This window comes from Branchiostoma belcheri, unplaced genomic scaffold (assembly GCF_001625305.1).
Source record: "Branchiostoma belcheri isolate BF01 breed outbred unplaced genomic scaffold, Haploidv18h27 scaffold8, whole genome shotgun sequence".
Lineage (NCBI taxonomy): Eukaryota > Metazoa > Chordata > Leptocardii > Amphioxiformes > Branchiostomatidae > Branchiostoma > Branchiostoma belcheri.
This window is the reverse complement of record NW_017804464.1, coordinates 2,718,034-2,731,597: the sequence shown is the minus strand read 5'-3', so window position 1 is coordinate 2,731,597 and position 13,564 is coordinate 2,718,034. Positions and strand designations below refer to the sequence as shown.

General features: G+C 40.3%; 1 long non-coding RNA gene across 1 annotated transcript; it reads left to right on the top strand.

The window, feature by feature from the left end:
* Window positions 1-13: 13 nt before the first annotated feature.
* Window positions 14-4,621, top strand: LOC109486230. The gene is made up of 3 exons (XR_002141184.1): window positions 14-109; window positions 600-715; window positions 1,314-4,621. It is a non-coding gene; the product is annotated as an uncharacterized LOC109486230 (long non-coding RNA).
* The last annotated feature ends 8,943 nt before the right edge of the window (window positions 4,622-13,564 follow it).

Genomic DNA, 13,564 nt, shown 5'->3' with positions numbered 1-13,564 from the left:
CCCCTCCCAACCTGCACCCCCCTCCCATGCCCCCCCTGAAGAACTCCCCTCTGCGTCCCAGTGCTGTCAGTTCTCCGATGTCAGCCAGGTGGGTGCCGGTCCCTTCCAGGTGAGGTGTCGGTCAAACTGTCAAACTGATGCTCAGGAGGGAAAACAGAGAAATCTTATGCTTGCAAAGACAGAATCTCTGTCCTTCAATACTGCCTGAAAAATTACCAGATATTTAGTAGAGTGGCTTCGTTCCTCAAGCTAGCAGACATCTCGCACACGGCTGAATAGAAGCTCTAAACGGGAACTATGCAGATGTCTTACTGAGGGACGACTGTAGTGTGATAGATGTCGGTTAGCTCGAGGAATGAATTCACTTTACTTAAATACTGAAAATTTACCAGCTAACTGTTATATGAAAAAATACAGAAGTACATTTTCAAGATTTCTTCTTTTTCCTCCTGTGTCAGTTCGCAGATTGTGATTTTTGTGATACTTATCTTGGTGGTTATCTTCTAACCCTTTGACCTCATGAAATTGAAAAACTGTGGTGTTACACATGAAGGTAAGATAATGGGATAATGACCTCCATGATCTGGTTTTTCTAACAGTGTGGGACCACAGCCGCCTCTGCTGCAGCCCTATGGCATGATGGGAATGAACAAACCCATGGCTCCCTTCCCAGGGTTCCCTGACTACAGCAACAGGCCGAGATGACAGAAGAAAGGTGAGTTGACATCAGCTAGGTTACGTCATGCTTCTAGTAATCCTTCTGAGGTCACACTGATTTAATTTCATGGTTGACATCCACACGTGAATTAATTTTCGGCTGCCCTCACACACAAAAAAAAATCACCTCCAACGAGGTTCTGGCATAAGTGCCATCCTCCGTAGTCCATGGTAGGAGCCAGTGGTAACTACAGAGGATGGCTACCTGGGCTCCACAGAACTCGGTACAGTGCCGACTCATAAATACTGCAAAAGCCAGCATGTGCTGGCTTGTTGTAAAAGTTGCTATGTAAATTCACAATAGTACCAAATTTGTAAATTGTATTCCTGTGGTTTAGCAGCATTTTTTGGGGGGGCTGGAATTACTTATTTTTTTATTTGCCCGCGTACAATAGTTTGGGGGTCTTCAGAGGATGTCATCCATAAAATTAAGTCAGTGTGGCCTCCTTTTACAAGGGCACAAATCAAACTGGTCTTATGCAGCTTGTACTGTTACTGTACAAGCTGCTGTGTTATGCTTTAAGACAGTTTCCTGGTTTTCTTACTCAAACAAACAAACAAACAAACAAACAAACAAACACATTCTGTATGTTTAGGTGGCAGCTAGGATGTGTTGGCTGACTACCTCATCGAGTTGGAACAACTATGCAACACCAGCCATGCAGACAGCCAATCACAGCAAGCTTGATACCCAACCAACCAATCACAACAAGCCTGGCAATCAGCCAATCCAGGTCAGCCAAACAGAAGGGCAACCAACCACAGCAAGCCTCACAACAGCAAAGACATGCTGTAAAACGCAGGTTTCTACAACAGAAGGAATAAGAAGTTTAACACAAAATGATTTTTCAGACTTAAAAGATACTTGCATCTTTTTCACACCTAGATACAGTTAACTGATTCACATGGAGTTTTAGAATTTAGGCTATTGCGTAAACTAAGATATTACAAGACTTTATAAACTGCATGTACTCAAAGATGTACACATCTACAAGATGACAAAAAAATAGACTGTGAGAAGTGTTTAATTCCTTGTAAGAGTTAGCAGGTTTTTCTACGGATGTTTCGTACTACAGAACTATCTGTCAATAGTTCGCAATCTAGCAACTTTCCTGATTTTTTTTGTGGCCATTTTGCCAACAGCTGTCGCAATCTCACATGTACTACATGTATTAGATGAATTCTGTCATCTGGAGAGACCAAATCTAAAGACATTAAAGACTATCATGTTCAACTAGTATGGTAGAGTAGTCATAGTTCATGTAGTTTGTAACATGTGTTACATTTTGTAGCTCTAGTGGTGAGATATGTTATAATTCCAAAGACATTAGTGATGTACAGTGGAGATGTTTTGTATAAAATGGTTCATGAACCTGCTATTATGGGGCTTAGGAAGGCAAACTGGATGTAAAATTCATATTGACAAAGTCATATGTAAAGAAATTTAAGCCCACCCCCATTTTAAGCGTCGCAATTCAGTTGGTAAAAGTGTATCATTCTGTATCTTTTTTTAACAAGGGTCTTCCATCTGTAGTGTGTTTCTTTTGTATACTGAAACTGTAGGTACCGATAGTCATTTTAAGACTCTCCAACCATTTATATGACTACTGCCAGGCACATAGGGACTGTGAAATGTTGATAAGAAAGACTGTGATGGTATGATGTTATGTTAGGACAAGGTACGTACCATACAATTACTGCACTGAGTTAGCGTTGGGGTCATAGATTCATCTTCTTAAAAAGTTTCTTGACTTTAAGATAATCTTGCCAGGCCAGAGATGGTTAAGGACTACCCAAGCTGTCTAAGACACTTGTACAGACTTTGTCTTTGGCATGAGTTCAAGAATTGCAACACTTATAGTCTGGACAAAAACGTTTATGAACCATCCAGTGACAATGTCTTATACCCCTTGTAATGTAATGTGACTGTGACTAAAACAACTGCCATTTTGTAAGATGTTTGTAATTTTTATAGAAAAAGATACAAAACTAAACAAACATAGTTGTAACCGTTTACAAAAAAAATCCTAACATCGACATTCCAAATTTTTGGGATGCTATGAGAATAACGCAATTTAGTAACATTTTCAGCAGGAAACATTTAATAGATGTAAGTTGATTCGTGCTGCTCTGTTGCTTGAGATAAATTGTCTGAAGTTGATCTAAACATGATCACGACTTCTTTTGGGCTTATACTTCTAAAAAGTTTGTGATATTCTCTATATTATGTTGAGATATCAAGCACAGGCATAGGATGTTGAAAAGCAGTGTGCTCAGACACAAGATCAGTGTTAAACTGTTGATTTCTTCACCATGTGCAAATTTGCCATGTTATATCACACATAATATGAATTTTCAACATTTTTCGCTGGGGGAAAATGTATTTCTGTGCAAACTTTTTTTCAGAAGTGAAACACAAGGACATGTTGTCATGTAGAGGTAGCAAAACTTCTGTATTTCAACTTTTGATGAGTCAGAAAATGGAATTGTACTACTTGCTTTGATTCACATATCTTTTTACAGTTCAATATTAGGTTGCAAATGAGCTTTTTATACCATTATGCTCAACATTCTTAGTCAACAAGGCATTGGTATGTACTTACCAGTAGTACCTGTATCAGGTAATGGGTATTATGTCTATTGTAAGCATGTATCTGCATGATTTTCTTCATGTAAAGCATCATTTCTTGAAAATATTTAGGGCTTAGAAAATTTGAAGACTCATACTCACTTCATGCTACTATTTCATTCCCATCTAAGTTGTCAATCGTGTTTAAAAAGTTGTTCCCAATTTCTACATTGGTATTCTTGTTACTTGTATACATGAACGCTGGTGCTGGTAATTATGGAGTTCATCTATTGGAGAGACTTTGGGAATTTGGAAAATCTACCCAAGTTTAAAGCTGAAAGTCTCTCTATTATAAAGTTATAACAGAAAGGAATATATTATAGTACAGTACAGAGAGAAGCAACAAATATGTAACTCATGACTTAAACTTTAAAGTTAAGTTGACGTTTCAAGTTCCCAAGGGCCCTCCAGCTTTAAGATGACAAGGTCTAGTGTAGACCTTCTGGCAGCTGCTTTGTATCTTGTGTACGTATTGACAAGATTCAGTGTTGTTGTTTTTTTACTAAATGTAAATGTGCCATGGTTACCTAATCTCCAAGCAGATGTTTTGCTTTGTCACGTAACATTGAAAAAGATGTGCAAAAACAAGACAAAGCTTCACATCGATTAGAGACTTATAATTAGCAATATGCCGGTATGTTCTTGGTGAACTGTGGCTGACTTGTGATTGGTAGCTGACCCCACAATCTTGGCATTGATTGGTCAGTCGCAGGACCAATGAGGTTACCCCATTTAATTCTGAATATAGCTGCTTGGTATTGGCTGACCTGAGATAGTGTTAATTTGTTCTAATTTTGTATATATGTCTAGTAAGTAATTTGGGGTATTAAAGCCACCACACTTTCTCAGTCTTAAGTTAGGACTGCGAGTATCAGGGCTAAACTGGATACAAAACGGTGCTTATTTTACCAGTTGTGTAACATTTAATGATTCAACACACATCTGGACACTTATTTAAACTCCTTAGGGTTTATCAATGTATGATTGTTAAGAATTCAATCTTTCAATTGTGTATAATTTTGATATTCCTGATTATTTATGATTCACGGAGACAGGAAATTTTTTCTAAAAGTGCTTGGGTGCTAGTCGGTATTGATACTATGATATGGTGAATTTGCCAGTGTTGTTCTTACCAGTATGTCCAAAGTAAGGCCTGGCTATAAGAAGGCCTGAAGCAGTCTGTACATGTAGGTGGAGACTTATCCGTTCATGTATTGATCTTGAGTGTGTGAAGTGTTTGATGTAGAAATAAAGATCATCACAGGAAGAATTATACTGCTGATGGCTGTTCTGCTTCATTGTCTGAGTGATATTCAAAAGTACAACATACACAACACTAGTACATGTACAGGAATAAGGTACTAGTAGTTCAGAAAGTGTTATTTCTGGCATGGATCATAATTTCTTTAATCCGGACGAATTTCTTAATTCTTAGTGATGTTTTGACATTGTTATCCAGCATTCTACAACGCAAAGCTACCAAAAGTACTGTCAAAAAGCTCTCAATTCAGCCACTTGTACAAGCTGTTCTGGGAATGTTTGTCGCAAAATGAACCAATGCTGGACGAAAACGGTTCTTTCCCGATAAATTAGTGACAATTAGGTAAGCGGAGTGAGCCTCAAGGTCAAGAACAATAGAAGGAAAGACATGAAGTAAAACCTCCATAAGAGCCCATCGCGTTTCCCAACTCGCCAAATGCCGAAATCTGACAATGGTTCTCGCTTCCTCTTTTGGAACGGGGTCTCGAAAACGGGGTTGTGATAGGGGATGAAAATTCGCTTATTCAATTTTAGAAAAATAAAACTTTTGACATTTCTAGGCCTCCTTGTTTTCAGAGTATACTCCTTGTGGTCTCTATTCTATTCCTTTTCATTACCTTCCATCAAATTTGCTTCATTCTCGAGTTATACGTCAAGACATGATTTTGCGATCAGCTGATCGCTTGCAGAATCTGTCACCGTCTTTGCAGAAGTGGACTTTTCGCTGTCGAAAACATTACCATATGAATGAAAACCAAGCAGAGGTGGGGAAGGAGGATCGTAACTTTTGCTCACATGGATTTATCATATGAAGGCAGAATATTGTAGGCGTGACAGGTCTTATAATAACGATATAACCACCGCGTGCGTTCTCCTCAGCTTATAACGTTATGGCCATTCTGCGCCACCCATCATCAATTATTCATCATAAACGGGCTGTACCTGACAGTTTCACGGTGTCAATTTAACGCCGCACAGTGACGGGTGAAGGTACTGCAGCCACATGCTTCAATCTAACACCATCACGATCGGGATGCATTTGACCGTGACACGGTGTCAATTTAGCGCCGCACAGTGACGGGTAAAGGTACTGCAGCCATCGGCTTCCATCCACCATCCACCGAGGATGTGCTAAATTTCGATACTTGGATAGTGGATACTGAATCCAAAGCGACGCATGGAAACTACTTCTAAATACCACATGTCTTCCGTGTTCTTGCCATTTATAATAGCGTAACAGATGGTAGCCTGTGGCTGCAGTACCTTGACTCTTCATCTTCACTGGGCGGCGCTAAAATGACACCGTGTCACGGTGATGGTCACGGTCGGGTGATGTGTGACAAGTTGTCGGTGACTGCAGTACATTCCACCGTCACTGGGCGGCGCTAAATTAAGACCGTGTTACGGTCAGGTCAGGTGCATTGTGTCAGCCATGTATGTAGAATAAAACAGCATATATGTAGTATACTGAGTCTCTTGTACTTTTCTTGTTTTAAATTTGCAGCTTGTACAAGTTTTCGGCCATACTGTAAATCGTACAAAGCAGCTGCAAAATGAGCAAATATATGCCGCAACTGGAAAAAAATGGAAAACGATACTTGTGTCGCAGAATGCCAAAATCCATTCCAAAGGAAAAGAAGCAAATGTGAAAGAATGAAAATTAAGAGTCTATTACTCACCATACCAATAAAATATTACTCTGTGTGTTTAGTCATTTGTTCAACCTTCATGACCACCTTAATTTCAGAATAAAGTCAACTTTTTTTTATTCGCACGATCGCATCAGTTTTGGGGTTCCCAGTGGATGTCATCCATAATCAAATCAATCTGGCCTAACTTAATTATCTAATTGAGAAATTGCAAATTCTGGTGATTCCGTATCAGGTGGTAAGACCACGCTGCTGCTCAGAGCAAGATGGCAAGTCACGGTGCTTGGACAGGGAAGAACTCGGTGGTTAAAATTCGTCTTTTATAAGACAAGCTACGCCCGTTTAAGGAGGTGAGTCGCACTTAACATTGTCCTCTATGTTCTCGTATTTGGGCCGAACTCGTTGCAATTCGTTGGGGTCGTGTGGCGCCGCAACAGCAGAGCGTTGAACTCAGAACCAAGTGGTCCTGGGTTCGAATCCAGCCATGTCACCATCTTGTGTCCTTGGGAAAGGCACTAATTTTACACGCCTTTCATGGATGGAGGCCTGTCGAACCCCATCTCGTATTAGCCACAAAAAAGGCAGCAGTATCTTCAGCTAGTTGAAGGTGGCTATATACCTCAAAATGAAAGAAGAGATGAAATGAAATGAAGCTAAAACGCAGAATGGCGTGAATTATATGCTCCGGTGACGATTCCATGTGTTTAAACCTGCACTTTAAACGTAAAAGCCGCCGTTCGGAGACGTTTTTTTCATGTCCGGTTTGAACTAACATGACTACATTAGATACGCTCGTTTCTTCCTGTTTTCTGAATTTTTTTTACTGATTTATATGCATTATGTAAGTCATCTTTTCCCATAATGTTCTGTCAATATGAGAATTGTGCTTGAATGCTGTTGATCATGAACTGATGTTTGAAATAATGCGGCATTCTGTGTGTAAATGTTGGTGACTCACGGTCCTGAGGTATTTTATGTGAGATGTACTTTGATTTTTCCATGGTCATGATATGTTTTCCTAATAATATGTTGACTTTTGATTGAATGTTGACTGCAATTTTGCTCTGCTCTTGCCCCCGACCCAAAGCAGATTATAGAACTCAAACAAATATTGCAATGTATGATGCTCTGAGTAATTGTTATAGCACTTTTACACCCTAGGCTTGAGATGCTGCTAATGTATAGCTGACATTGTGGGACCTGTCTCCTGTGTGTGCTGTGGGACCTGTCAGCTATCCTGTGTACCTGTCACATTCTAGGACTATTATTCCAGGAGGATACAAGAGAAGAGAACATCGGACTTGACTGTGAGTTGGCTTTTATTTATAAACTCTTTCAAAAATGGGGTCTGCATGCCGCAATGCGTAACCAGCCATTTAAGGTTTGCATAATGGAAAGTCAGGTCAATCTATTCACCATTAAACTCTCATCTTTGTGATAAAACGTCCAGCTAGTACAAGTGAACCATAGTACGTGGTCGTTGCTTAATTGCAGCATTCTGCACCTTGCCATTTCAATTTTCACCCCGACCAATCTAATCTGGACATTGCTCCGAAATACCACATTCCTCACAAAATCAGACATTCCTCCAGGTTTGAGCGTACACTCCTCCAGGTGAGCGGACGTTCCTCCAGTTTTGAGCGTACATTCCTCCAAAATCGGAACACTTCTCCGCGTGATTGGATATTTCGCCGACACCCCCGCCGGCCCGTGGAATGGGCCGTTGACCCGACAAAATGCTTCCTAGTTAACCTAAATTACAACATCCAGAGTCCTGAGGCGTCCAGTTCCATGGCCAACTCTGTCAGCTCGGAAGGTAAGCATAGATTTTCATTGAAAAGTGAGCCACGTCGCAAAATGAAAGTGCCCGCGCGGCGGAACAACCCCAGTTCAGAGTTTTCGCTCGTGTAATGGCGTCCATGCTGAATACATTTGTATATGCATGCATATGACTGTCCTTCCATGCAATTTGCAGGCAAAAGTTGTATCGCGTGCCTGTCGAAACGTAAACCGTGCCCACCGTAAACCGTATTGAGGCCACAACTGCAATACTTAATACATGAAATTGATGGTGAGTTCAGCACCAAGGAGAGGTCCACACTAAGGCCGCACAACACAGTATTTATGGGCGAACCCCTCAAAAGTAGTCCGGGCACAAAGTAGTGCTGCACAATACTAGAGAAGGGTGCAGAGAATTTTTGTGCATGGCATCGAGATGGAACCTGTGGTAAATGTTAGAGGAATACGTCAGTTTTGGGACGTAAAAGTTGAATTATGGTGCTTGTTCAGTCGGCGTAGATTTGCGCTTGGATACTTGTCCCGCCGCTGTGCGTCGGCTGCAGCTCCATGACCTTTGCAGTGGAGACTGGGAACGAAAATGGCGACTGCCATGGAAAAAGACTTGTTCTTGCGAGGTAAGGCAACAAATTAGCTCCTTGAATGTACATGTTTGTACTTCTAACAAACCTGTAGCAACAGACTACGTTATAATTCGTCATTTTAACCGTTTTATTCTGCAGAAATTTGCGTTTTGTGGAACGATATGTCGCACCAATGAGTTTCCATCTCCTTCGTCGCACACAAATTATTGTGGGACATTTTGTATTTGAGTATATTTAATATCAGGATTCCATTTGTTGTTGTCTTGGCTTTTTTTGCTGGTATGTAAGAACAACAACACTGTTCATATTGTTCTAATCTAGGCAAATTTGTGTTTTCTTCATATAGCAATTTGAAGAATGTTCAAACTTTTGGGCCTTTCCAACTTTGAAAGTCAAAGTTTATTGCACAATAATTGCCACGGGTACAATGTATGGCAAATAATAAAGTTACTAGTTAGTATGAGTCTATATATATGGTCAGCAGTTACTGTGTCTGACAGAGTGTTATAACTACTGGCTAGAAAATGCCTATGCAGATCCAATAAGTAAGTTTTCTTCATATACTTCACATACTTTTCTATATTCACCTGTACCTGGTTGCTTGTTGCGTTGTACTGATTATCCCGTATCATGCATAGAATGGTGCATCCTGATGTTCCTGTCCTGACTGGGGGAAACCTGTGATGACGGGCGACTTCTTGAAGACACAGAGCAGTGAAGAGTTTGTACAGGTGAGACAATACTTCCAACATTATATTTTTTTCTCAGCTATGTTAAAACTCAGAGGCATAACACATGTACTACCAGTTGTCAAAAAAAAAATTTCCCAAGTTTCTACAGCCATTCCAGCAAAAAGTTCCGTTTGATTTTATTGTTATGGTCAGTTAAAGTGTTGTCTTGAGATGCCCTTAGAACCCTATACTAATGATTCTTTCGTATGGTTAGGTGTGTCCTGATGTTCCAGTCCTGCCTGGGAGAAACCTGTGATGATGGGTGACTTCTGTTCTAATGAGATGCAACGAGGGCTCATGCTCAGCAAAACAGTGAAGAGTTTGTACAGGTGAGACAATGCTTTGAAACTTACATGTTACATTTTTTCTCAGCTGTGTTAAAACTCAGAGGCATATAACACACATGTCATTTGCTTAAAAGATGACAGTAAAACTGTTGACTTCAACATCGGATTAATAAATGAGAGCACAATCTGCACATGGCTACAGCAAAAAAAGTCATATTCGTTCGACAGCCCCAGAATGGTCATTCCCTAAAAGACGCTGCCGTTAAAAGTCATTTCACAGGTAAAAACTAAAAGATACTGTAGATAGACTGTTAGAGAGGTTGAGTTGACATGTTATGTAAAGGCTTTCTACTTGAACTGTACAAGCCCGCATTCAAGCTACAGTACTTCGGGCAGATAGTTTTCAGTGTTAGTTTGAAAATTTGGGCAGGTTTTGATCATGAAATAGCTCATACCGTTAAATCTTGTCCGAAAGAACTTATGGCAAGGATGTTGAGTTGCCATTTGCCCCTAAAAGATGCTCCTGGTTAAAGTCAGTTCACAGGTAAAAACTAAAAGATACTGTAGATAGATAGAGTGAGGCTCAGGTTTTAAAATAGCTGAAACTGTTAAATCTAACTGAAAGAACTTACGACGGAATAATGGGGTCTAGTTTTGTTCTGGTGCTTCTGAGCTTTGATTCGAAGGCCAAAAGCTGTTTTCAACGCACTGACTTTTGTTTCTCTGTCTTAACTTTAAAGATGACGTTGTGGATGATCCGGAGACCGGACTGTAGCAGGATGAAGGACCAGACTTTAGTCAGCAGATCTCAACCTGCGTAAAAGAAGATGGGGAGGTGTGAGTATGTTTTCTTTATTAACACAAGACCACACTCCATATGCACACACTTGCACTCGCACTCGCATTTCCCTTTTATTCGTGAGGAGCCATTTAACCGTTAATTGTAGCCGGCGACTTCAATTCCACAACAAGCAACACTGAAAAATTCTTCATATTGTATAGTTGAATGCCAAATTGTCCCTTTAGACTTTTGTACTTAAATTCTCCCCCCAAAAAACTTTGTATCTCAGCCGGCTGCATCAATTCAAATTTCCATGTTGTTACCCTCTTTGCATTGTACGAATGCCAAATCGCCCCCAAAATTGTTGCTTTATACCTTTCTTTACACTTCCATTCTCCCGCAAAAAAAGCTGCCAAATTGCCCTAAAACTGTCGCTTTAGACCTTTCTTTTTACACTTCAATTCACCGGCAAAAAACTGCCAAATTGCCCCCAAAATTGTCGCTTTAGACCTTTCTTTACACTTCCATTCTCCAGCAAAAAAAGCTGCCAAATTGCCCTTAAACTTTCGCTTTAGACCTTTCTTTTTACGCTTCAATTTACCCCAAAAAAAACTGCCAAATTGCCACTTTAGTCACCTTTCTTCACTTTTCAATTCCCGCAAAAAAACTCTTAGGCCACATCGGCTCATTCCTTGTTAAGTCCATTTTCCCCGCCCAAAAAAAGTAATTGGCACCCTCACCTGGTTAATTAATTGGATTAAGTTTTCCCGCCAAAAAACTTAGTATATGGAGCACTCTAACCTTGAACTTGTCGCCCCCCTCCCCACTCTTCCTGCCCACCTCCCACACTTCTTCCACAACTCAGAGTTATGTTAGTTACACCGTTCTCTGGACTTCTTCGCACATGTAGTCACCACACTCTGCTACACAAACACTTGGTTTATCGAGTGCAGTTTTCCACCACTTAGACTTTATATCTCTGGCTCTCCTGGTCAGTCAATTGCACTGGTATACTGATGTGTCGAAGCATCAATGTCTCCGGAAAGACATCCCACGGGGAGTACACTTAGTGCATTGACCGACCAGGAGAGCGAAAGATTATTCTAAAGTCTAAGTGTTGGAAAACTGCACTCGATTAACCAAGTGTTTGTGTAGCAAAGTGTGGTGACTACATGTGCGAAGAAGTCCAGAGAACAGTGTAACTAACATACTCTGAGTTGTGGAAGAAGTGTGGAAGGTGGGCAGGAAGAGTGGGGAGGGGGGCACAAGTTCAAGGTTAGAGTGCACCATATACTAAGTTTTTTGGCGGGAAAACTTAATCCAATTAATTAACCAGGTGAGGGTGCCAATGGGAAAATGGGTGTGGAATCGATGTGGCCTTCTAAGACAAAGTTTTTTTGCGGGAGAATTTAAGTGTGTACAAAGGTCTCAAACGACAACTTTGGGGGCAATTTGGCAGTTTTTTTTGCTGGAAAATTTAAGTGTGAAAAAAGGTGTAAAGCGACTAGTTTGGTGGCAATTTGGCAGTATTTTCTTGCGGGAGAATTAAAGTCTGAAGAAAGGTCTCAAACGTCAACTTTGGGGGCAATTTGGCAGTTTCTTTGCTGGAGAAAGGTGAAGAAAGGTGTAAAGCGACAAGTTTGGCGGCAATTTGGCAGTTTTTTTGCGGGAGAATTGAAGTGTGAACAAAGTTCAAAAGCGGAAATTTAAGTACAAAAGTCAAAAGGGACAATTTGGCTACAATTAACAGTTAACTAGCTCCTCATGAAAAAAGAGAAATGCGAGTGCAAGTGTGTGCATATGGAGTGTTGTCTCGTGTTAATAAAGAAAACATACTCACACCTCCCCATCTTCTTTTACACAGGTTGAGACCTGCTGACTAAAGTCTGGTCCTTCATCCTGCTACAGTCCGGTCTCCGGATCATCCACAACGTCATCTTTAAGACAGAGAAACAAAAGTCAGTGCATAGAAAACAGCTTTTGGCCTTCGAATCAAAGCTCAGAAGCACCAGAACAAAACTAGACCCATTATTCCCATTTTTTGTGGGAAAATGGACTTAAAAAGGAATTAGTGTGGAATTAATGCAGCCTGGCAAGATACTAACTTTTTCGAAAAGAGAATTTAAGTGTAAAGGTCCTGAAAGCGACAATTTAGCTTTCATACGATACGAAGTGGATAACAAAGAGGAATTTGTGCGGTCGGCTATTAGAATTTTTTTGCAGGACAATTAGAGTGACAACCAAAGCAACAATTTTTGAGCTATTTGGTATTTCCAATGTGGTGAAATAAAGTCTGTTGAGTGAAGAGGGATGGTGTGAATAAAGGTGTGAAGCATTTAAAGGACATATAAATCAACTTCACTTATGGGGCCTTTTAATGCAAAATCCTGTCTGCAAAAGCTGATTTATTAGTTTCTACCAGTCCCGCACACATTGGTGTGATATTCGACTCAAATCAGTGGTCGAAATACTTTTTTTCAGTGCTCTGCAACATTGCAGAAGAGTCAAAATTTTGTTCTGCAATTTGAAAATACTTTCTGCAAATACACAAGCCTCCATACTACAACCTTCTCAAACCATTTATGTCTTTTTCTTACATCATATAGCTTTGTAAATCTGTAGCATTACTGGAATTCTTTTAAGTTAACATTTCATCTATCACTCTTTTAATTTCAGACTTTATAGATCCTTCTCCACAGAAAATTTATCATTTACTAGTATCTTCACGGGTCTTTCACCGCTGTCTCCCACTACAAGCTACTACAACTAAAATCATACCTTACCTGTAAATGTACCTAGTAATCACACCCACATATCATCCTTCCACGTCACAACATACATGTACTAATAAAAGACACACCAAAAAAAAGTACTTAACTCTTAAGCAACTCGATATGATTTTGGTGCTACCTGAAACGGTCAGACTACTACCTTTCGTCAGTGACACTAATAGAATTGCAGGTTTACAATGATCATCTTTGGTGCATGGAGGCGGTATAGGAACATCAATAATCACCTGGCTAAATCTGCTGCCGCCGCCATCAAATGTAGACACCTCCCCATCTTCTTTCACACAGCTCTGTCCATAAAAGTGTGGTTCTTCCTTCAGGTCCGGACCACATGGACAAA